Raw genomic sequence first — 25722 nt, 5'->3', positions numbered from 1 at the left:
ACTCCTAACACTCAGCCAGTCCTCCTGTTTGTGCAACACACAGGTTTCCCTGTTCTGGGATAACGCCTCTGATTTAGAAATTCCTGATGAAATACATTTAATCAACTTTTTAATGAAATTGCCCCTTGCACTCTTGCACAGTCTTGGTATCCATAATGGCCCATGATAAACAGTTTTACAGTCTGTAAGGTAAGCCATAAAGAGTTTTGTGGGTTTATGGTGATATTTTCTTTGATTTTTTTTTTTTTTTCCTGAGTCTTTAACTTCCACTGAGACCCCCTTTTTTCAGTGAAGTCAATGGGATCTCCCCTTCTCCAGTCCTGGAGGAGAGATGACTGGGATTGTAGATGTGGCTCCTTTGCTCTATTCACTGCATTTTGATGTTCTACCACCAGACCTTGAGCCACTGCCCTTCTCAGGACACATCCCAAGACATGCAAGGCAGCACTGACCATTCCACTAAGAAAACAGCACTTTGCTGAGCTGCAATTAGGCCTTCACTTTATTTCAGGGACTTCAAGAAACATCCATGAGACAGTTGCTGCACCCAGGTACACACGTCCCAGGGCACAGATGCCACTTCTGCAGCACCAACACAATCCTCCTGGTCAAACTCAGTGGGCACACAAAAGCTCCCTGTATCCCTTAGCTAGAAAACAAAGATCTCTTCCTGATGCAGAGAGCTGTGGAAATTGAGAGATGGCTATGGGGAAACAGAGAAATTAAAAACAGGTTGATAAAGGTTCTCCCTTTTACCAATCACGTTGAACTGCTGTGTTTCTTGTATAATTTTACAGTTATTTCTTGGATGAGGAACCCAAATAATTTCCAGTTTTGACATACAATCACTAAAAAAAATTGGGTGTTTTTGCTTTCAGTATTTCCATTTACATTACACCTTGTGCACTGTGTAAATGAAACTTTTTATATTAAAAGATCAAATTCCTTTGCCTTATCTTTCAAAACAACTTCGTAATTTTAAACACCTTCTAGTAGTTTGCAAACACACATGAAGATAATCTTGTGAGATTCAGCAGCTGGGGAGCAGACCCAAATACTTTTTTGAAAAGGTCATGTTATTTCCTCTGGCAAATGTACAAGTCATTATTAGTTTATTGCACCATGCACATAACTTACATGATACAAACTATCCCCAATGGATTTACACTGCTTCTTCTTAAAATCATACTGAGACTCATTTCTCTCCACCTATCTGAAAAGAAAACAGAACCTACTTCCAGGTCTTGTAAAAATTACCACATGAGCCATGATATTTTTCAGTTTTGTTTTACCTTTTTATTTGTGCCAGGGCCATTAGAGTGAAGCACAAAAGTCTTTTGCTTTAGTATATAAAAATCTTTTTGTCAGTGATCATTTGTACTTTTGAGACAAGACAGTCCATAATCTCTATTCTCTTTGAAGAATTTATCTTCAATGCCTACTCACATTCCCCTCTCATTCAGCACTTTCTCAGCTTTCATGGTTTATAAACCACTGAGATCAAGTGACTCCAAAGGAGACACTTTGTTTTTTCACCATGCAGGGTGTTCCAACTATGCTTTGGATTGTGATGACATTGCAGGTAGCACTTTTAAATCTGTCTTTGCTTCATGATGCCTGTGCTTAAAAAAAAAAAAAAAATCAAAATACTATTTCAACATTATTTCAGTCAACTAATTACTATGCGACTCTTTGAGAACTCTTGCGTTTAATGCTTTGTATTAAAAGATATCAGCACCGAGTGACACTTAACAAGAATACAATCTATAACACAGCAATGTAACAACAGGATTTTTCCTGCTACTTTTTTCAGTAAATAAATATGCAGGCTCTCCATCCATAGGTACCTGACAATACAACATGATTGATCAGTCAACTCTGTTGATTTTTCAAAGCCAACAACATCTCATGTAGCACTGCTAGTTTTTTAATCAGTCTGAAATAGTTTATTTTTCTTTGGACTGAAATCTTTCTGTTATGGACCAGTTTCATCTGTGCTATTAGGAAAAAAAATGCACATTTTCAGGAGAAGTGTTAAAAACAAATACTATTTGTTCAATGTCTGGGGTTCACTTAACTAACATGACAAAATATCTTCTAAATTATGACACAAACATGCAGACTTCCAATTTTCTTAAAAAGACGGAGAGACTTTTTTTTTTAATCTTCATAAAGTGTAAGTAAATTATATGACCGTGTTTAAGCAATTTTTAATTTTTGAAATATCTGCCATCATGAAAGCATTTATTACCTTTTTGAGGTCAGTCAGTTGAGGAGGTGGGAATACAAAAACCAGTTCTACTTCTGAAGAATAAAAGATTAGATTTTCAGTATTGAGATCTCATGATCCAATTAAATTGAAATTTACAAGCAACAAAAGAGACTCAGAAATTCTATTAAATCCATAGTATCAGAAGAGAAAAAAAAATCTAAGAATGCTCTAACAGTAAGGTAATAGCAGGACTGATGAAAACTGTTCTATTAGCCCAAGTGTGAAAATCAATCATTGCCATAGTGTACGAAGTAAGCTAAATGAACTCCATTTAGTATTCACTTTAATTACAGTTCTACACCAGCTCTTTGGGCTATGAGCTCCCTAATATGTAACTACCTCTTTCACCAATAAAACTTGCTTTATGAATAGCACAAAAGGTAGATCTCCAATAAATGACAGAGGCATAGGCATTTTTCATTGGCTTCTTACTTCTGTTAAATGACATGAACTAGCTATCAGAATAATTGTGGATATATTTGTGTATGAAGGTTATTTCATTCCTAACCATGCCACAGTTTTTATTGCATATAAAATATCAAAAGAAAAGACTTTTCTTTTCTTGCTCATTTCTTCATTAGTCTTATATAGTCTTTTTACTTGCAGGAAATTTATTTCTGGTCTCAGTCTGGATTTCAAATAGTGATTACCTGTGGAAGAACTACAGAATGTAACCTATACATTATTTTTAAAGAGGCTTTCAGTTGACCGCCCAGAGAATCTGTTAAAATTGGCAGTGGTAACAAAAACAGTATTTGAGCAGAGTGTTTTGGTGCTCCCACAATCAATTATGTGGTCAGGAACCTATTGATCTCCCTGAATTGCCCACACCTGAATAAATATAATTCTGCCTCTTCACCTTTCAATGGGAGTGCCCTATGCCCATCATTAGTTAACACTCCAATGGATAGACTCTATATTAATACTAAAGCCAGTGTGTTTCACCTCTGTAAAACCTCTGGAAAAACAGCACAGAAGAGTAGCATGTTGGTTGCATGCAGTAGAAACTACAGAATATTTGTCCTATTTGTCCTTTTCTCCTTCAGCACAGAAAGCTTTACATCTTTCTCCATGTCCACCAGCGCGCTGTGGAGATGGCAAAACTGCACAGCCAGACAGTGTCAGGCTGAATTTTCTTCAATATTGCACCAATGTAAAAAATGTTGCATTATCCCTTGTCGTCTACCACTGAATTTCCCCCCAAATTTGTGAATTTAACTGAGACTTCTGCTATATTTTAAACTCGTGGAAATTAGCAAGTAGACTTCTGACACAAGTGTGAAAACTGTGTGACTGCATAAACCTCCTTTCAGAGATCTCTAAAATCAGGTTTTCATCTGAAACCCACCAAGATTTTCCTGCAATGAAGCAACAAATGCATCACCAAGTCAGATTTTTTGAAGGTGCCTGAAGCTTCTAACAGGCACAAAAAATACAGTTGCTATTATTATTCCAAGAATATTGTGGAAGACTCTCTGCCTAGATATTGTTTTGCAATGATTTGTTGGTGTTTTTTGGTTTGTTTGGTTTGAGTTGGGTTTTGTTTTGGGTTTTTTGGTTATTTGTAGTGAAACAAAAGAATGTATTAGCTAACTGAGGTGTAACTGCATCAGAGAGTTATTCTGAACAGCTAGATAGTGCAGTGTGGATCTTTCTTAAAGATATGGCTCTGAAAAAGCTTTAAGAACAAAAGTAAATTAGCCTTTGAGTAGCTTAAAAGAAAAATAAATATTAGCCATAAACTGAATTTTCCCATTACCGTATTTGCCTTAGTCTTCACACACTACCAAAGTCCAGAATATGACAGCAGAGGACATGATTTAATTGTTTTGTCCCTCATATGGCAGCTGGATGAAATATCTGTACAAACAACATTCACACACAGAAATAAGGTTTCCTTAATTAAACTCTTCTCACAGTAGAACATAATTTACAAGTTTCTATAACTCTGCAGCAATACTTGGTATGTGTTGTACCCTTGGATCCACTTTTCTCTCCTGCCTTTGCCAACATTTGTGTGCTGAGAGATCACACAGTCAAGCATAATACCTGTATTACTGGCAAGACAAATTATAGCTTTTATTTGCAAGCATCAAGTGTAATTGGTAAATAAGATGAATAATGAGTATAGAAAACCGTAGAGAGAAGAGAGAATGTTCAGCAGTGCAATGTGGGCAGTCAGTTACTTTTTTACATATGTAACTTCTGATTAGTGCCTTAAACACCAAGTGTCTGGCCACTTTTTTTTTTTTTTTTTTTTTTTAATGTGCATGCCTTTGCCTGAAGACGCTGACAAAGTAGGTTTTAAAAAGACAAAACATGAAGTTTTTTCCCCTGCTTCTGAGGGTTTGGAAAATACCTCTGCACAAAATTTGTCCCAGGCAGAAATTGCCCTCGGGAGGTAGACCTAATGTCTCACTAGAGATTTCCTTGATTTCTTTTGTGTTTTTAGATTTTTAATACTTGGTTATTTTAAGAGGTCTTTGGTGGAATTAATGTAATTGCAATTAAATCCTCACTAGATGCATTGAGATCTGCTAATTGAACATTCTGTGTAAGAGCTCCGTGTATTAAGTATTTTGAGTCTAAAACAAGGAAAAAACAAGCACTGCTTAATTTTCATTGCAGTACGATGATAGCTTTGTCTTCAGTTTCATGACTAAAATCCTTTTCCACATTCTTCATTTCCAATCAACACCTGGTATAACTGATTTCCCTAAAAACTTTTGTGTAAAGATATTTAATGAAGTAAACTAGTTAGTTCGTTAGTTCGTGGTTAAAAATACTTTGATATGGAACTTCAAGATGTCTTTAGAAAATGAGGGGATTTTAATTTTTTTTATGTCTTGGGGAAAGCTGCTCATCAGTTTTGACTCATATTCATGAATTCATTCACTGAGCTCAAAATGCCTATTTTAAAAAAAATTAAGCATTCCATTAGGTCTGGCTTAGTTACAGATATTATTAAATATCTGATTAAATAGTGATTAAATAGTTTTCTCTTTCCATATATTTTTATGGTACAGCAAAACCCAGAAGGACACCAGAACATATTCATATTAAAAAATATTTATTTGAATGAATAAAGATGTATCTTTATCACTAATGTTATGAGAATGCTAGTTGCTAGAATAATAAAAATAAGCTCAAATTTGTCTGATAAATAAAAAGTGTCAATGATTGTCATCATTTGCTCAAATGGGCATGTTACCTTCTGTACTTTTTTAAGAGTGTTCAAACAGCAATGCCACTCATAAATATATCTACCTTAAATCACTTAATAAATTTTCCTAGAACAGCAAATAAAATTATTCAAGAATCATATTGCACTCGTATCATAAACTTCTACTCCACAGTAGTAAAGCCATATGATCATGGACAGAGAGTTCTGGCACCACTGTGAAAATAAAAATTCTTGTAACATTTCCTTTAAAAATTATCAGTAAAAAGGGATATTAATCTCTAAAATATTTGAAAGCTGAGTCTATTTAAATAAATATCTATTTTAAGCTTTTCTCTTGAGTTATGAGAAAGATTTCAGCAAGGTCTATAATCTCAAATATAATAATAAGTAGTTTAGAGGGTTTTTTTTAGCTTGGTATTCCCCTATACATTAATTAACTACTAAACACAGATTTCCATAGCACTATTTTGAAATTTGTTTTTTCAATGGTGATGACAACTATTTCTCTCATAACCCACCATTCTCCAGTGATGAGAAAGAATCTCTGAAGATAGTAGGCATGGCATTAAAATGTAAAATAGGCATTAAAATTAAAATAAGCCTATCTTCTTAGTCTCCCAATATCTCTGCATGGCAATCCCTACACAGCCCCTCTGTGCACACCTTGGCAGAATTGCTGACGTCAGAAATGACCAGGACTGTGAGACACTTCTGCTTTGTAAATACTTAAGTGTGCACTATTTGTTTCTGCTGACATTTTACTCCCTTGCACAATGAACTACTCTGTGTTTCAATTTTTTACAGTTGCAGCATTCTTGCTGCTCTTATTGACTCAATTATTTGCAGTGATATGAGGTAATTTTTTTAACAGAAATAAGTTTACACTTTAGCCACAAGTCAATTACAGACATTAGAAAATTTAGGTGTGTGTCTTTGAAAATATCAATCCACTCTTGACCAAGTTATTGCTCAGCTAAAAAGAAATTAGAAGAAGGATGCCATTCATCAAGCAGTGATTAATTAACTAAGCATATCTGACTGCTCATATTTGCTGTATTTTCATGATAGGAGCACAGTTCAATTTCATTTATAGTCATTTCCTTCCAGGAAGTTTTTCAGCTGTATGACAGCAATCCTCCTCTAGGCACTTAAAAGGAATAGAGTTAGCAAGCTGCTTATCTGAGATAACTTTCTGCAGCAGTGAGAGGAAACCATTACTGCTGACCAGTGGCAGGTCTTGCTTGTGTTTTCTGCAGTGCCTGGGTGGACTTGCCAACAGAGACTGGAAGGACTGTAACACATAATTCTGGTCTCAGCGGAAAAGCACAAACCACTCATTTCAGTATCCCAGCAGAGGGGACAAGAGTGATGTAGAATCCGTGCATAATCTCAGAGTCACTAATTTCACTTATGCATAAACATGAGCACTAAAATAGGACTGTCAGGCTTGAAGGACAGTCTCCTCTAGGAAATTAAACTCTACGTTAATACCCAAATCTCAGGAACATCTTCACCCTAGACATTCTGTAATCAGAAACCACTGCAAAAGCAAAATTTAACTCCTTTTCATAGGATCCCATGATAATTCAGTTTGGAAGGGAATATTAAAGATCTGCCCAACCACCTGCCCAAAGCAGTGTCAGCTGTAAACTGAACACCCCTGTACCTCAAGGGTCATTCTTTTTCCTCAGTATTAATCAAGAGTTCGATTCACTTCCTTGCACATCTGTGTCTGGTGCACGTCCCAGGGAGCAAACCCTCATGGCCTTCAGCTGCTGATCCCAGAAAACTGTCTCCTAAATGTCACCAGCAGCTTTCCTAAATGCCAAAGTTGAATCTACAGGACTACAAAGTGATGCACATAGACTCCAGTGCCTCCGGATTGCTTGATGTGCAAGGTGTGTGTAGAAACAGCATGCACAGAGCATCATGACCCTGCATGTCTCTCTCATCTGACAGACTAATAAAAAGTGCACTGAATAAATACACAGATGAAATGTTCTTTGAGATAAGGAGATAAGAGGTGGTGGTTTTTGTTTTGTTTTATTTTATTTTGTTTTCTTCAGAAGACTAATTTCTATTTGGCCAGACAAATTGTTTCTTCTGAGAAACTCATACCATAATAATCAATAAGTGAATAATTATTAGAAGAGGACACTTCTATTAAATATTCTCATTACTTATTCAATTTTTCTCCTTATTTTTTCCTCTTTATGTATATATTTCTAACTATTACATTTATTACTAATTACATACAATGCATGGTAGTTTCAATATTGAAAGTCAATGCTTCCTTCACTGATTATAATTGCCTTCCTCATACAAAGGAGCAAACACGCTTGCTGAGATTGAACTAAGTAAAGCATTTATTAACAGTGAGCTATTGTCTCAACTCTGCAAATTTGCCTTTATCTGCTTGCAGGACATAATCACCACATCTATGTTATGTTATGTTATGTTATAGAATCACAGAGATATATAATCATTTTAGGTTAGAAAAGGCCTCCAAGATCATGAAGCCCAACTGTTAACCCTGCACGTCCAGGAATATTTGTGCAGTGTTTCCAGTTAAGTATTACCTGTCCTTTTAATCTGGTGATGTCAGCTTTATTTGCAACACTGGAAGCAGATTCACAATGTAAACTGCAGTAGGGGTAGCAACATGAGAAAAACCTGTGTCTTTGTTGTCAATGTAATTGTCATTTAACCAAGCTATGGGCAAGCCTCTATGTATTATCACAGGTACCATGAACTGAGGTGATTTTATTGAATAAGGATATTTTTGTAATTCTCAGACATCTCTCCAGTGTGTGACTCTGCACATGTTTTTGGAAAGGACTGTGAAGAGTCAAGGAGACACCAGAGGAATTTTATAAACCACTGGATGACTCAAACAAACAAGTATGTCATCAGGAAAAGCAGAAGGAGGCTGTGATAGCAGCTGAACAGTACCTTTGTCTCACCATGATCTCCACAGATTTTTGTCCCCAACTCACATAAACATTTTGTCTGCAGCATGGCCAAATACTGAGCAGAAGGATCAATCCTCTTGCAAAGGCGTTTCCCTGGTTTTTCTAAGTACAGAAGTAATAGTGGAGAAGGCTATTTACACTGGCATTATCCCTAGGGACAGGGATAGTATCCCCATCCTGGGAAGGAATAGTAACAAAGCAGCTGTTTCTGAATTCTAAGTATGAATGATCTTTCTTTCTTTCTTTCTTTCTTTCTTTCTTTCTTTCTTTCTTTCTTTCTTTCTTTCTTTCTTTCTTTCTTTCTTTCTTTCTTTCTTTCTTTCTTTCTTTCTTTCTTTCTTTCTTTCTTTCTTTCTTTCTTTCTTTCTTTCTTTTTAAAAAACCAATCACTAAAGTAAAAATTAGATGGTTACCCATACTCCAAAGTATAAAAGAACCCAAACAAATATCTGAGAAACATTAACATTTTCAAAAGTTTTCTTGAAAATTCTGAGAAGTGTGGTTGAAAAATGTTTGGGATTGTTGGTTAGAGTCATAACTGTTAAAGAAAAGAGAAATATGTTCCTATATTTCCTAATTATTTATTAATTTATATTTTTATGGTTTAAAAGTGGAAGAGAAGATTTTACCAAAGTAAAAAAGTATGACCAACTTATCTTTATTTTTTCTCAATTGTCTTTCATAGGTAAATGCAGCAGTCTCTAACAAACTCATTTTATAAAAAAATAAAAATTGGGAATTTTCTAACCATATCTTGTTAACTTTAGGCCATAATTAGTAGTACTGTGTAGAAAAGGAAAACAATTATATTTTATCTAAGAATATTTGATATAAGCAATTTGCAATCTATAACTATTCCCCATTTTTTTATCTTTTTATAATAGTGTAATGCAATAGGCAGGAATCACTTACTATCTGTGCTTTTTGAAACCTGTCTTGAGCTGCTTTTTTTTCCTAGAACAATAACAATAAAAAACAATTACGAAAATTCACCAGCATTTGTGCATATCTAGAAGGTAGAAGTATTTAATTTCTCACAGCATAATAATGCTAAGATTTTCAATTTAATTTAATTTAAAGTAAATTATAGTTTAGCTCTCTAATGTCATTGTTTTACTTAATGGCCTTAATTCAGGCCTGATGTTCAGATTAGTAGCTTTGATTATTCTGTTTATATCAGCAACTGCTTCAGTTTACATACAAAGGACTCCAGAGCTTGGGGAAATAAAACTCATGATTCACATATCACATTAGATTATTTTAAATAGGGAAATGATGTCATTGGGATCAAAGCAAATGAATACATATTTATATAGGTAGCAGATGCAAAATACAAAGACTGCAGTTCAAAAGTAATTTTCTTTGGATAACTTTTTAAAGAAGAAATAACTTTGGAAAATTTCTGGTTTCTTGCTTTGTTTTCCATCAAACCGCACACTTAACTTCTATATTCAGAGTTGAAGCAACCTTTTTTTTAAGTTCCTTTGACTACAACATCAAAATAAAAAAAACTAACCTGAACATGTTCTAGAAAATGCTTTTCTGTTTCCTTTTTGCCTAGTAGACAATTTTTTCTTTTTACGCATCAACACCCACACACTTCTCATTGCCTTCATTCTTGATAGCTGCTTTACACCAAAACTTCAGAACTAAGCTTGATAAACACTACTAAAAGGTCACAGAGGTCCCTGATTGCTAGTAGGGAACTGCAATATGCCCATGGTGGCTCTAAAATGCTACATTGAACACATCTCACCATACACAGAATATCTTTTCCAAGATGCAGCTTTAGCAACAATTTTAAGCAGATTTAAGAAAATTTTAGCAGACTATCTTGTAGCCCACTGCTGCACAATAGTTGAAAACCTGCTAGTACATCTCTAAGAAAATTAAGTGTTTCAAAAATAGCTTAGTATCATAATTAATATAATAATTAAAAATACTGATAATGCATGGTAAAAAGCACAGGCAGAAGTAAAGAGCTGACAGTCATTCTGAAGATCAGACTTCAACATCCTGAGTACTTCTACTCATTCTCTGATACTATTTTAAGCAGCAGTGACTGCTGCTTTAAGAGTCAGTAGCTTTTCATCTCCTTACAGTTGTAACCAAAAATCAGTCCATTACTCATTAATCTTTGGAGGTAATGAGTCTACCACATTCCTGTAACATCTAATTCCAGTCTCCTAGATAATGTTCCATTAACTGCAAATAGTTAAACTGGCATCATCAACTTGAACAGTCAATTAGGACAAGTCATTTAAGGTCTACTATGTTCTTTAGAAAACGAAATTTGGTTTTGACAGAATATTGCAAGGCTGTGCTAGTGGAATGGGATTATAAAATAATTTAGCAAATGGTAGTATCACAGATTCACAGAATCACAGAATTAATTAGGTTGGAAAAGAACTTTGAGATTATTGAGTCCAACCTATGACTAAACACCACCTTGTCAATTAGACCATGGCATTAAGTGCCATATTCAAGAAATGAATACTTTCAAGAACAATGACTCCACCACTTCTCTGGGCAGCCCATTCCAATCACCCTTTCTATGAAGAAATTTTTCTGGATGTCCAACATAACTCTCCCTTAGCATAGCTTGAGACTAATCTCCTCTCATCCTGTCACTGTTACCTGGGAGAAGAGGCTGACCCTCACCTGGCTACAACCACGTAGTTGTAGAATGTGGTAAAGTCTCCCCTGAGCCTCCTTTTCCCCAGGCTATAAAACCCCAGCTCCCTCAGTCACTCCTCATAGGACTTACCCTCTAGACTCTTCACCAGCTTTGTTTCCCTTCTCTGGACTCACTCCAGCACCTCTGTGTCCTTCGTAATTTGAGGGGCCGAGAACTGGACACAAGATTTGACACCTATCTAGACACCTGCAGCAGAATCTGAGCCTTGTAAGTGAAGGGTTCATTTTCATGAGTGGTATGTATAGCCAAGAAAGCCAAAAATGTACATGTGCTTTGAAATGCCCATCAGAAGTGTCTGGATAGTTTACAATGGAATTCAAATCATGTCTTTTTGTGAAAATGAGAGGTTAAATTTATACTGGATGGGATATATTAGGAGCTGTCTGAATGGGTGATGCAGTGCCTCTTACAGGAAGAAAAAGCTGAGGCTACAAAGCTGAAATGCCTGTAATTTGAAACAGAGAAGAAAAAATATATCCAAGAAGGTATTTATCATTAATATGATTGTCTGTTTTCTTCTGCCTTGTTTGCTTTTATGTGTTGCTGTATTGTAAAATATGTTCCACAAACCACTTATTTGAACATGCAGCTCCTAATTGTAAAGAAAGTCTAGATGCAAATGTCTATAGGGCACATTTAATGCAGAAAAGCCTTCAAACTCTTCCAAAGTACAGAAGAATTTTAAAAGGTACACTTCTCCTTTGTAAGGTGAGTCAAAAGAGATCAGAGTTGAGGCTTCTCCCAGTATTTTCTTTCAAGGGCAAAGAAATAGAACATAAACAGGAAAAGATTACAGACATAGGAGGAAGTGTTGCCTGGCAGAGCTAGAGGGCAACAGAAAAAAAGCTTCAATTCAAGTGAGACGTTTCTATTCCTAAAATTCAGGTAGAACTCACTGAAGCATGTACAAAACGACAACCGGTTTAATATGTCCGCTACTTGTTAGACTAATAAAGCTGAATTTGAAAAAATCCGGTATGCATACATTTTTTAAGAGGTGTTGCACTATTGATGTAGTAGGAGCAGAAGGACAGTAACCTTCATTAAAACTGGGTTATGTGGTCATCTGCATAGCTGTTGGCTGCAGTGCAATGTGTGTTTTCTGCAAAAAAAGACTTCTGAGAGATCACGACCTTTCTGAAGAATAGACTGCTATCCTGCAGAGCCAGGATCTGTGGTCAAGAATCAATAGAGGCTTCTGGAGTTGTCTCATTTGGTTTAATGGAGAGCGAGCAAAACAGCACGATGAGCGGCACAAATCCATAAACACTATTCAAATGTCATTTAAGGTGCCTTCAAGGTTAACAATCACTGCTATCAAATAAGCTGTCAGAATGGCAGGAAGCTTTCATTTGCTGAGAGGTCTAAGGTCTAATGCGGTAATTAAACCCAGAATACAAAATAAACTGTTCCCATGCAGTGTACCAGTGAGCTGGAGAATCCTAATGAATAGTCAGCATTGCTGCTGCTAATGGTCACAAAACATTTACTTCTGCTCCAGCAGCTTTGCCTTCTTATGAATATGGTGCATTAAGTGCTTTATCACATTTCTAGCACGGTTGCTTTGCAGATTTCCAACAAAAAATCACTAAAAGCGATTTTTTTTTTTGCCTTGTCACAACCTGTACCTGGATGAAGTATATCCATTTTTCAGCCAGCTCAGAGTGACTTAGAGGCTGTAACACTGACAGGAAGAGAAACAAGTGTTGCAGCACAGATCACCCTCCCATGTGTTGAATCTTGTGAGTCTGAATGTGGGAGTGTTGGCACACTGCGACTCTACATGCCTATACAACCTCGAAAACACATTAAACACCTTCTGTACCCTGGAAATCACACTGGTCATTTACAAAAAGGCTACAAAACCTAAAGGCTACTGCTGCTCTTTCCCTACTAAATCTCCTGGGAAAAAGGAAAAATTAAAGAAAACCAACCCAACAAACAAACAAACAAAAAAAAATACCACAACAAAAAAGCATCTGCTATTTAAATGGCTGTGTGGGGAATATTATGAATAGGACTGCTTGGCACATTCCCAAATTTAAAGCTGCTAGTAATAAAGAAAGGTATCTTCTGTAAAGCCAAGCACCCTTGGCTGCCCAACAGCTGTGAATGGAAGCAAGGACTGGTTGCTATCTCCTATGCCCAAACTGCAATCATCACTCACTGAAGGGCCAGCAACAGAAGGATATAGGATACTTTAAAATGTCTTTTAAGGGCAAAGTGCCAATGACTAAGCCTTTGACAAGCCTTGTTTTGCTGCCTGTCATCCTTATGTTAATAAATCAGGCTGAATTTCCAGAGTGTCACAAACCTGGCTGCAACCCCTAGGAAGACCAAGCAGTATCAGAAATTATTTTTCAGAGCTGAGACAGTGCTATTCAGTGATAGAAGAGGACACCGAAAGGATTTCTGAGACTGAGACTTGGCTTGATAGACCTAAAAATGCACACAGTATCCAGACACAGTTAGCTTGAAAGTTTTGTAATTAATTGACTACATTCATATTGCAAACTACGAGAGGGCAAGGAGAAAATTCAGTCACAGGAACTCTCAACCCACATTTAATTGCTTAATTGTTAGTTCACTCCTGGCTCTGGCTGCATACAGAGCATTTGATACAGCAATTTGGTTTAGTCACAAGACTGGTGAGTATTAGACAAGAGACTAACAAATACCCTGAAATACAGCACTTCAAGAAAAAAAAGAACTGTTGCATTTCTAGTCTTTGGCCTAATAAACTGTATTTGCCTTAGGTCTACAGCATTATTTAGTTCCTCAAGAATTTATTAAAAACAAGAGGAAAAAAAATACAATATACTGGACTAGACATTATATTTCCTTTGAAAGAAGCAAAGTCTCAAAGTTGGAGAATGTTAAGCTTTTAGAGAAAATGATTTAATAGTCTCTTAACTGTGGAATATACAGAGCAATAATTCTGAGGAAAGGTGACTTATCTTTCTGGGACACCTATCAAATTGATTGTGCAGATTAAATACGTGCTCCAAACTGTATGCATACAGGTACTAAAATCACAAAGTACTGCTGAAAATGTCCAAAATCATCCCTTGTGTAACTCTATTGAAGCCAGGGGAATGACGCCTGGGAGACATCTGTCACATTTATAGGCAGGTTTCAATCTCCGTGACATCAGAACAAAGGCCCCTGTCAGCAGGAGCTCTGCCACGAGTTCTCTTACAGAATGAGCAAGTGCAAGGCGTAGGCACAGGAGCCCCATTACTGCTAATTCAGGCCCAAAATGAGACTGAACCAGAGTCAGCAGGAAAGGTTCAACCTCCTGCCTCTTCCCTACATATGATACATCCCTGTGGGATTCCAGGTGGGTCTTAAGATTCCTCTCCTGGTGTGCCTTAGGAATATTAGTGCAACCTACACCACATCCATCGATTCAATATGTATAAACGTCATGACTCAGATCAGATCAGCCATACACTGGCATGAGGTAAAGAAATAAAAAACTAGTTAAGGCATTAAACTGTCCAGTTATTTTTTATACAGGTCCTTCCCTTTATCCATTCCAGTTAGGACAACTTAAATAGAAAATGTAAACCAAAAAAATGGAGCTCTGAGTAGATTAATTCTCACATTCGTTTCATATAATTTGGGCAAGAGGCTTGAAATTTCTTTTGGAAAATTCCTGATAATGTCTGGTTTTGAGTAGCCATTAGGAAATTAATGATAACAAACTGCATATCCAGAGGAGCTCCCATTGTAAGAGAAGGTACTGTTCCAATGAGAGGAAATTGTATCTGAAATTAACTGATAACTTAAAAAGTGAAAGTTGGAAGTATGATGACAGCAACTCTTACTCTGTTCCTCCCATAGTAAGGAATTTGCTGCTGAGCACTGAAACAACTGGCCTCTCTTCCTATTTCCTTCACCTTAAAATCATTGCACCAGCTGAAATTCTTAATGAGCCCTGGAGTGGAAAGGAGAAAGACATATACATTCATCAAGAGCAATGAAGATCACAGAAAATGGGTGTCACACATTACTGTATTTAATAAGACAAACAATAAGACAAAACTAATGGCAAAGTACGTTTGAGAGTTTTTTAAATACAACTGGGAAAATATAGTAAGTGACATTCAAATAAAGAAATACTTATCTAAAAGAGATGGTTAACAAGCACACTGGCTTTTTTTTTTTTTTCCTGTCAGTCTTCAACAGTGGGAGAGGAGTTGTATGCTCTCTAAAAGATATTTTTCAGGAACTGATCCTTAGTAACTGAAATCCCTAGGGAGAATCTTAAGTGCAGCAAATCACCGAGTGCAGATCAGATACTTGAAAAGTTCTGTAAAAAGATTATTCACTACAGATTTGCTTATGCCATGAAGCCACAAATCATGGAAGGAATATAAGGGCAACATTATTACAAAGGAGAAGTATCCATAGTTCCTAAGACAGGACATTGGAACAAATCAGACCAGTCCTTGCACTTACAGTTGCAAAAACCCTAAAATCAAACCAAACCAAAACCACATTTCTTGAATCATGCAACTATCATGGATTAAGGGCCCTATTTCATTGAAAGTCCTTTTTGTCTATCTATTCAGCACAAGGAAAAAATTCTTTTTACTTTTCAGTGAATATATACTGTACTGCAGATTACAGAATCAACAGCTGAGTGCCTGCTTCTTTTTAGAAAAAGATGCAAACAAAATGTGGCCTAGCATGCAAAAGAGTATTAAAAATCATAATCTTGTGAGAAAGTAATTTATCAAGTAAATGAAAAAAATTAAAATCCTGTGGTATTTAATAAAGACAGTTCTTCTGAAAGAGACAGTTAATGTCAATATGCTAAGTAGATCCATTCATTAGTGTACTGCAAGAGAAAGTTGACTAAATAGTTGAAGCCTGCAGGTAATCATTTCAGTTAATGAAGTATGGAAGATTGTAAATAACTTCACACAGATTTGCACAAGATAAGAGACTAAATGAGAAACACCAATTTCTGGTAAAGTAAATGATCATTTCTATCAGGAAAAAAATGCCTAATACTTCTAGCTTGAGAGAGGACATTTATCTAGAAATTACATTAAACTTGTCAGTAAACAACATGTAGAAGTTAAAAAAAAACCTATATTTTGTGGAATTAAGCTTTATTGGTATGACTGTTTTACAAAACTTCAGTGCAATTTCAGATTTCCACAATTTTTTTAAAAATGCAAGAGAGGATTTTGAAAGATCCAAATTTCATATTGATTTTTGTTTCAATTTTTAACTAGTTAACAAGTCTTTCACTGCCATTGTTTGCAATAGGATTTTTTTGCAATGAAATGTGCATGCTCTGAGGCCCTTTTCTCTGTAGCTTGTTTTGGTTCTTACACACATAACGATGCAGGATAACAAAAATGGGATTGAAAACAAACCCCATATATCTTCTTCATTTCATTAGGAAAATGGTTAGGAGAAAAATTTGCATAAAGGGAAACTATTCATTAAAGATGTGAGAGACTGGAAATAAGCACCGATATTGTAAATGTAACTCCCAAATATCCAGTGAATGCAATACTACTGAAGTCTCTCCCATTCCCTGCTTTAAAAAAAAAAAAAGATTAGAACATCACATATTTACTTATATGAGAGTTTAGGTACTTAATTAGAATGTTCATGTTTTATTATCACCACAAATGTAAAAGCCCCATATTGTTAAAACAGTTATTAATATATTGTGAGTTATTTTACTAATATTCAGAGGGATCCATCTAGGTCACAAGACTCCTATTTCTTTATCTTTGAGAATTCAAACATACAGATGATCCACCACAGCGAGCCTTATCATGAGAGTCTGTGAGGCACATGTTTTAATAATGTCTATTCTAAAAACACTTCTATTTTTTCTCTGCAATGATAAAGAAAATACAGAATATAATGCTTACATTTAAGCATGAAACGTCTGTCTGTTAAAAATGACTGTCTCCGTCAGCTACTGCCAAGCAGGCCTAGGGCAGATAACCTCCTCATCTGAAAATATCAAAAATATTCCTAAAGCCACGTGTGATGAAAAGTTCTATTAAGACAACAAATAGAGGAAAAAGCTAAGTAAACCAAGTCACATATTTTCAAGGCCTATCTCCAAATGGTCTGAACTCCACTATCACTGATAATCTAGGCAGTCTTTCACATCATGGTTATATTGGTGGGTGATCATGCATCAGCTGGTCCAAGGATTCAGAACTTGTTGCCTGGAAGTCCCAACATGACCTGTTTTACAAACACAGAGCAGTACAGGAAAGTGTGAACTGTATCAGAAACCAGGGTCTAGAAATCTGCAAGAAGAATTGAACATTCAACACAAGGGAAGAGAAATTAGGGGGGCTAGAGGATTCTTCCCCCAGACTCATATTTAGACAAAATTACTCTAACACAGAACTCTTACTTTGTACTGAGACATCCAACAGTACTTCAGACTGAACAAGTCTCTCTTTCCATTTTTAGTGTCAACCAATCAAAGTTCTGTTCTAACTAAATGGGTGCATGTAGGTTGCATGCCAGGACAAATTGTGCCCTCAGTCTTTCCCACAGAGACAGAAAAATCCCAGACAGATTGCTTACATCATGCCTTGCCATCAATATCACCTGCTCTTCTAACTGTACCTTCTCAGAGCCTGCTAGTCCTACTGGAGGCATGACTAAAACCTGTTGTTCTCATGCCCATCCATCAAGTGCATGAGTGTAACCCTGCAGCTGGCTTTTACAAGAACTGCAGAAAACAAACCCTTGGGAGAAGGTTACACACAGCTGAGTGGTGGTAAACAGGGGTGGTAAGCAGTAGGTGGTTAAGTGCTCTTACTGCTAAGGAGGCTTCTGCCAGAGAGAGCCCAGCTGGGACACCAGAGCTGGGGTACTGTCAGTAGGACTGCCAGGTGCAGAAGAGTAAGGTTTCTTCACTCTCCAGCTAAGCAAGTTTTCGCTGAAAAATCTGGGAGACACATGAAACACGGAGGTCTACAATGCCATTCTTGCAAAGTCACTCCCAAGGTCAATATCATAATTTCAATAATCTGTCCTTTATGTTATTATTATGCAGGTTCTTTTTTACCCTGGTAAATTATCGCTCTTTCTTGCTAGAATCTGGGATGTTCCATGAAGAGCTGTACCCTTACTACTTCCCTAATGTATCACTGTATGGATAAAACATTAAGAAAGAAAACAGTTGGGATTCAGGAGCAAGGGGGGCTATACCACTGATTTGATAGACTCAAAAGGTTAATCTTCAGCTACATCTTGCTCATTAGTCTAAATATACATTTAAAACATCAATGTGCTTTAAAGTACTTTGTCAGTACCCATTAAGAATGTGCATTGCATATTTCAGACATCTTGATAGTAATAGGTGCTGAAAAGCAGGCAGTGTTCATCTTTTTAATGAGTGGTTTTCCCTCTGAGTGCACTATGGGGCTATGATGCACCATAAAGTGACACTGGTATGCCCTGTGGACATGCAAGAGCAACCTACTCTGTGAAAATCAGGCAATTAAAAGGCATAATGTGTGAGCATGACTTCAAAGCAGCTATTCTTTCAGGTCTTGATTGCAAGCCCTACTTCTTCCCACTGATATAAGAGAGGTGAGGATGTCTAAGAAGATCTTTCTAATACTGGCCACCTACACTGGAATGTGGACAGCTGAAAAAAAAGGAGCCACTGTAAGGCTATTATTCCTCCTCTGATACATGATACATTTTTTCACATCATTCTGCTAACAGAGCTACACTGTGCAAGTAAATATCCTGAAGCAGATAGATTAATTGCATCTGCCAGTTAGGGACAAAACTACATCTATTCTGCTAAACATCCCTGTGCCCCAGGCCACGCAGTGAATAAACTTCTTGGTTGGGCTGGAAGTACGACAGCCCGCACTCCAGTCCCACTTGCTCATGCCGTCTTTCTGCCTCTTAGAAATAATTGTTTGGGCTTTAAGATGTTTCAGTTTGAATACCTGAAATAACAGGAAGGCTGTCGTGCAATCTGTCAGCACAGAACGGTGTGTACACAGCATGCTGCTAAGGGAATGAAGGATATGGCATCAGAACATATGGTGTGTTTCAAAGTACATGGCCCGTTGGGATGGTGTAGAGGACTGTGTAGGGCAGAAGAAACCAAACCTGGCATGGTCCTGGCTGAGGAATGATTTGTCCTCAGGAAGAAGCATCTCCTGAACTGAACCTGGGCTCACCTTGGAGGGAGGAAACACTTTGATTTGCTTCACCAGAGAGCCTAAGAATCACGTAACACGCCACCACTTCACAAAGAAGCATTTGATTTATTTGACAATGCCAACACGTACAAGGCATCCTTTTCCACTGAAGCTGCAGGAACCAGTTGTGTACTGCATCTGTTCTGCCAGCACCTCTGTAAAACGTGTCGGTAGGAGCAGAGGGTTTCACAACCAAGGTCAGGGACAGCAGCAGGGAAAACTCTGGTTGCTGGTAATGATGGCAGTGAGCTTGACCCAACAGCTCCAACACTGCTCGAACTGTTACTGGGGAAATGCCATCTCCTGTTGCCCTAATTCACACCCTATGGGAATGAGTGTATGTAAAGTACGTAAAGGAGCAGCCTACCTGGGAAATATGAGCATGAATACCAGCAGCCCACTGCTGTTTACTTTAAAACATAAGTACCAGGAAAGAAACTCAGTGCCTCTAGCAGAGACTATGCACAGTAGCGCACGAGCGACTCGGTTCTACTTTCAACATAGGGAACAAGTGGATTGCCAGGCTTTTAGCATGGCAAAACCTTCTACATGTTGCTATAAAAACACTTCAGTGCAAAACAATACTTGAAAGAGAGAAGAGCTTTTGCCTCCCATGTGCACACATGCTTATACACACACGAGTAAGTGTAATGTCAGCAGGATCATGGGGCACCATGCAGGGCTCAGACAGCCCCCACAGCTAAGCACTCTTTCACAGGGTATCACCACTCCTCTTCCATGGAGCCCAGCCATGACATGGTATGGGCCAGACCACCCTGCATTCCTCCTCTGAAGAGTTGGGAATGTTTCAGGAACATGTGCATTTACCCTTGCAGATGTAGCCTACAAATGACAACAGCTGAGCAAATGAATAAGTGAAAGGTAAGCTCAGACTCATGATGACTTGGGAGTGTCGGATAATGCCTGATCATATGTTCAGAGGTTTCTCTTTTCTTCTTCCATTACTGATTTGATCATTTTCCACTAGGTGAGCACATTGCTCACTGAGGAATTGCTCTTCTTCACCAGAACTAAACACAGAGAATAACAGCTTCACAGATACCTTTTGGCAGCTGTTTGCCACAGAGAGTTTGGGATAGAATTGAAAACCACCAGAATAACCTTTCCACTGATTACTCATGGTTAGCAAATTACTGTTGATTGTCCTTCGGAAGATCAAGTAATTTAAATTTTAAAATAGGTACCACTTTGACTACACCTCCCAATTGCTGTTCCATCAGCTGCCCTCTAGGCTAGTTGTAACTTCACAAGAAACCTCTGCTACTGCCTCTAGAAATTGTTTAAAACCTTGCAGATGAAAGAAGAAAGGAAAACTAGAAGAAAAGCAGAATGGAAATGTATGCCTTAAAAGGCAGTGGTTGAAAGACATATTTTAAATAATGTCTAGGTACTTATAAAAGAAATTAGTGCATGCCTTGTGGAAATATCCAATTGAAAAGTTTGTATTAATTCTTTCTTCTTAATAAATCAACTAAGAGAAAAAAAAAAAAAAAAGTTCCAGAATCTTTGTAATCCACTGGATGCAGCTGACCATTTAATAAAGTGCTTGGGACTGTGTACTTCTGTCTGGACTAGAAGATTCAGTAAATCAACCTCATTAGGAGTTCATGTTATAACTATGGAGCAGTGCTGGACAGGAAATATATCTATGAACAAGAATATTTTGTGTATCTGGAAACATTTTTTTTCCCCCCTAGATGAATATCAGCAGAGACTTAGCTAGAATTTTTGAGAATTCAGATTCATTCAGAATATGCAGTATTTCAACAATGCTACACTTTTCAGGAAGGAAAGCACTATTTGAATTCTGAGAGTAAACCTTATAGAGAATAAACACATATTCATTTAAAAATTCCCGTTTTGATGAAGTATTAGGAAGGGGGTTAGTAGGTATGAGTGCACACAATTGTACTGCAAGTGTCAATTTATATTTACTTGTGTAAACAGTATCAATGTCACAATAAAATTTCATATATTTAGGCTACTGAGTGGCAACCAAAGTAACATCAAGAGAAATGTACAACTCAGACCTAGCCATAGATGACCATTTGAAACCACTGTCTGACTTTGTATCTGAAAACTTTTTTTTTTTTTTTTTTTTTTTTTTTTTTTTTTTTTTTTCCCAGATACTTTCATATTCATCTGTGGCTTTTAATTTTCTGAGACATTTGCATTTGCATTTCCTGGTAAGGAAATTGAATGTTTATAAAGCAGATCAAAATTCAAGGATCAATTTCACTTAGAATAAATGAAACACATTTCTCAAACACTCCTATATCACAACACATCCACAGGCTATGTGAATTACTGAATGAGACTACTGGTGACATGAGCTTTAGAAACTGTGTCTTTACTTAGAGGTGTATCTTTCACTTCCAATATAAATGTCTCCTAAAAAAGGATCTTCCTCTCTCCCATGTCTGCCTTCAAAACACTGAGCACAACTCCTGTTTCCATCTTTTGAGCAGCACTGGTTCTTTCAGGATAAATGTCCCCTTCATTCGAAACTGGATGAATGTATTGCTGTCAGTATCCTTTCTAACTTATCATATCTTCTCCTGCCTTTTAAATTCACATAATGCATTATTCAGAGCAAGGACAAGCTTTTCTTTTGTGTTCAAGATGTCTATTACACTTCAGGAAATGTATGAGCAACAACTGCTTCCTACAAAGTCAGAAGCTTGCAGTGTCAAACTGGGAAGTAACAACTTAGCTGACTAATTGGCTTCTACAAACTTTTATGAGATTTGCTTTGGAGTTAAAACACTGGAAGAAAGAGTCTTTTTTACCACAACTTCCTGTATTTTACAGTAATGAAGGAAAAAAATGTCACCAGACCTTTAGCTTCTGAAGAGGTGTGGATTTTACTGTTTTCTGCAAGTCTCCACTAAGACTCTGTGGGCTGCTACCGTAGTCACTACACAAAATAAGATTGGTTCTCCTGGGCCACACTTTTATAAATTTTATTCCTAACAAACAGGAGCAAAAGCAACAAAAAACAGTCTAGGGAGATGTACTAGGAAACAATAAACATAGTCTTAAAAAGCTATGGAGAAGTACACACTTTGAAGCACACAGCCTCTACCATACTGCAGCCACCTTCTATTCAAAGGTAAATAAATTGTCCATGACAGCTCCTAATGGTCTCCACAGTCCTTCACTGAACTTGCCCTCAAGTTACAGTGTAATAAAGGGATAGCAACCCTTGGCTGACTAAATGAGGAGGTGAGTCTTCTCATCAAAACCCATCCTTTATTACTTGTCCTTTTCTTTTGTTCATCCAGTAAAGTAGTATTTCATAACTACAACAAAATCACTAACAATTAATGGCTTAATACATCTTTATTCCAGTTAAATCTCTCTGTGGAGAATTACTGTGGTAATGCTCCAAATCTAGGTTATAGTTTGATTAAAAGTCAGCAAAGTACAAATGACAACCCTTACTTCAACTAAACATATGGAGGCACTTGGTATTACTATCCCTATAACATCATGCTGTCAGGCTTCTTTTTCCAGATTATTACACATTTTTACACAACATATAATTGCATTTCTGCTGAATGCCACTTTTCCCATTCATCTGTTATTAGCTTGTTAAATATTGGTCCCCCTCATAGGAGGCCACCTACATACATCCTGAAAATTTGAGAATTACATCTGTTAATACATGTTCTGACCTGCTTTCAGCTTGACATCCCCACAAAGAGGAATATAATCTAAATTTATTCGATACAAACAAACAAGAAGTTGTCTGGATAACCATACTGCTACAGTGAATTTCTGCCAAAAATAACTCTTAAATTTAGATTAAATACTATCTTATTTTGTTCTATTTTCATATATGCAAACTTCTTTAAAGGACTTTGAGTATAAGCTGGTGATCTGATCCTACTAAATTCTGAAGTGAAAGATGATGTGACCAGTTTTTAAGGGTACTGATGTCCACTGCACTTAAACATCACTCATTGCACTGATCACCAGCCAAAAACTCAAGAGATATTGAAGGCAACCATACAGCGTCTAATCTCACTGGACACAATATTCTAACCACAGCTGTCTTAAACCAGTTTTACAACAGTGATGAAGCTCCTGTTAAAATGGTAATTGCACAATTGTATATTGTTATTGCCTTATATGTATAGAAGCTGACTTACAGTAAGCCAAAACCAAGCCAAAATTAGGCTAATGTCAATATTCAGGGAAGTAGAATAAATATCATTACAGATTTCTCATACGAAGAAAGGAACCTTCTCATGCACAATCCTTGACACAGGAAAAATAATGGAGATGACCACCTCCTTCTCTTCAGGCATCCACTAACTGAGATTTTTCTGTTTTATTTAGTTAACAGCTTGATAGAAAATTTAGAGAAGGAAAACCAGCATTGCATGACTTCTAAAATGGCAAAAAATCTGAGAAATTAAATTTCACTAAGCCCTGTTGATGCTGATTTTGTTCTCATGTTGATGAAGTCAGTACATTGATGTTGATTTCATTTACTCACATAGATCATTGATTTCACCACATCCTCTGCATATGCAATCAATTATAAGTACATATTCCAGATAATAACATTTATGTTTTTCTCCAATTAGTTAGTATGTGAATAAAGTAATTTTTTAGGCTTTCTGCAATTAATATTCTATTACCAGTGGTCCCCTTTGTGGGTAAAAACTAGATCTGTTTATAGTTCAGTATGGGAAGATTTTCATGTATATATGCTTCCTTCCACAGAGACACCTCAACTCAGGGATTTACAAAGGTATTTCACTGAACTGACACATGAACCACGTCTTATTTATTCTATTTTGTCAACTATTTGACATATGCTGTAAAAATAATTCTGAGAGCAAGACCAGTCAATTTGCTTTCTCACTTCCTTTCATTGTTTTGTTTTGTTTCAGATTTTTGTTGGCTTTTTTTGTTGGTTTGGTTGGTTGTTTTTGTTGTCCTCCTCTCTGAAATACCAGTCCTTTCTGCACAAGAGTAACAGGGCTTGCTATACCAAACTTGTAAGGAGATTCAAATTTCACAGGAGCAATTATTTTTTTTTTTTGGTAGATGCTGATCAGCTTTGTCATTGGAGTGTGGATATAGCTTTTCTCAATATTTTTTAAAACAGAGTCTCTGACACATTTTATAGCCAAGATAATAAGATAGGACATTTGTTTCTAATTTACAGTTTTTTCTGTAACTGTTCAGCAAACATGAATGTCTTTAAAACTCTTTGCAATTAAAAATACCATTTTCATTCTACTTTCAATCATATGAACTCGCATGAACAAAGAAAAGAATATTGCCCTAAATTCTCCACACTTCAGGAGTAAGTACATTCCTTAACGGTGTTAAGGAGTACAGGCTGGATTATACATACTGGCTGATTTTGTTTTACTGACTGGAAAACAGTGCGTTGTAAAATACATTGGTTATTAAGATATTTTGACAAGCTCTAGATACATCACAAAATTTATACAAAAACCTTCAAACGAACAAAACCAACAGAGAATATGAGTCATTAGGGGGCATTTTTGAGTCAGTTCTGAGGAAATGCCCAGATGATGTTCTGTGTTGCTAGAGGCAGAATCCTTCATGTCAGATATGGAACCGTGGTCTTGGTTGATTATAATTATATGGTCCTAGAACACTTTTTTTTTGAGGAATTCAAAGAAATAAAGGCCAAGAATCCTGGCAAGATTCCAGTGCTGGTAATTACATTATATTGCCGATTTTTTCCCCTTAAATTGCAGCTGGTGAAAAAGAGTCCATGCTTATTCTAATGCTCATAGGGAGAAAAACCAACACTCCATAGTTCTCATGCTGCTAATGGGAAAGGATGTAGTTGTTCTAATTCAAAAGGAGAGCGTATGAAGGACCTACAATTGCACTTCGGGCAGTGCAAGACAAGTGTGAGGTGCTGCTTTTATTCGAGAAGAGAAAACCTATTTTTTTCCTATAACATAGTTATATAAGTCATTTACTTTAGAAAAGCATCACGCATTTATCACAGCAACCCAAAGCAGAAGAAGCAGCTAAGATTTTGCAGATTCTTCATGAAAATCATATACCCATTATAGGTCCAGTAATTCTTGCAGAAAAGATTTAATTTTTACTGTATACTTAAAGTATTTGCCAGCTCTTAGAAGAAGTATATTCCTGGGGTTCAGGCCTTCACTGCTTTTAACATAGTGAAAATACTGTGGATAGTCACCCTAAGATAGCTGGCAAAACTAAATTTGAGTAGCAGATGGAAATCTTCCTTTGTTCAGCTCCTTTTAGGTCTACTGTATCCAGCAGCTACTTTTCTTTACTGTGTGTGTCATTTCAACACTTCTTCCAAAGCACTTTGTGCTTTC

General features: G+C 36.7%; 1 protein-coding gene across 1 annotated transcript in view; it reads right to left on the bottom strand.

The window, feature by feature from the left end:
- Positions 1–25722, bottom strand: part of GPC6 (glypican 6) — a 742847-nt gene that overhangs the window by 610124 nt on the left and 107001 nt on the right. The gene's annotated exons all lie outside the window — the stretch shown is intronic.

The sequence above is a fragment of the Sylvia atricapilla genome, chromosome 2 (assembly GCF_009819655.1).
Source record: "Sylvia atricapilla isolate bSylAtr1 chromosome 2, bSylAtr1.pri, whole genome shotgun sequence".
In the NCBI taxonomy this organism is placed as follows: domain Eukaryota; kingdom Metazoa; phylum Chordata; class Aves; order Passeriformes; family Sylviidae; genus Sylvia; species Sylvia atricapilla.
The sequence above is the reverse complement of the archived record's forward strand: the minus strand, read 5'-3'. Positions and strand labels throughout refer to the sequence as shown.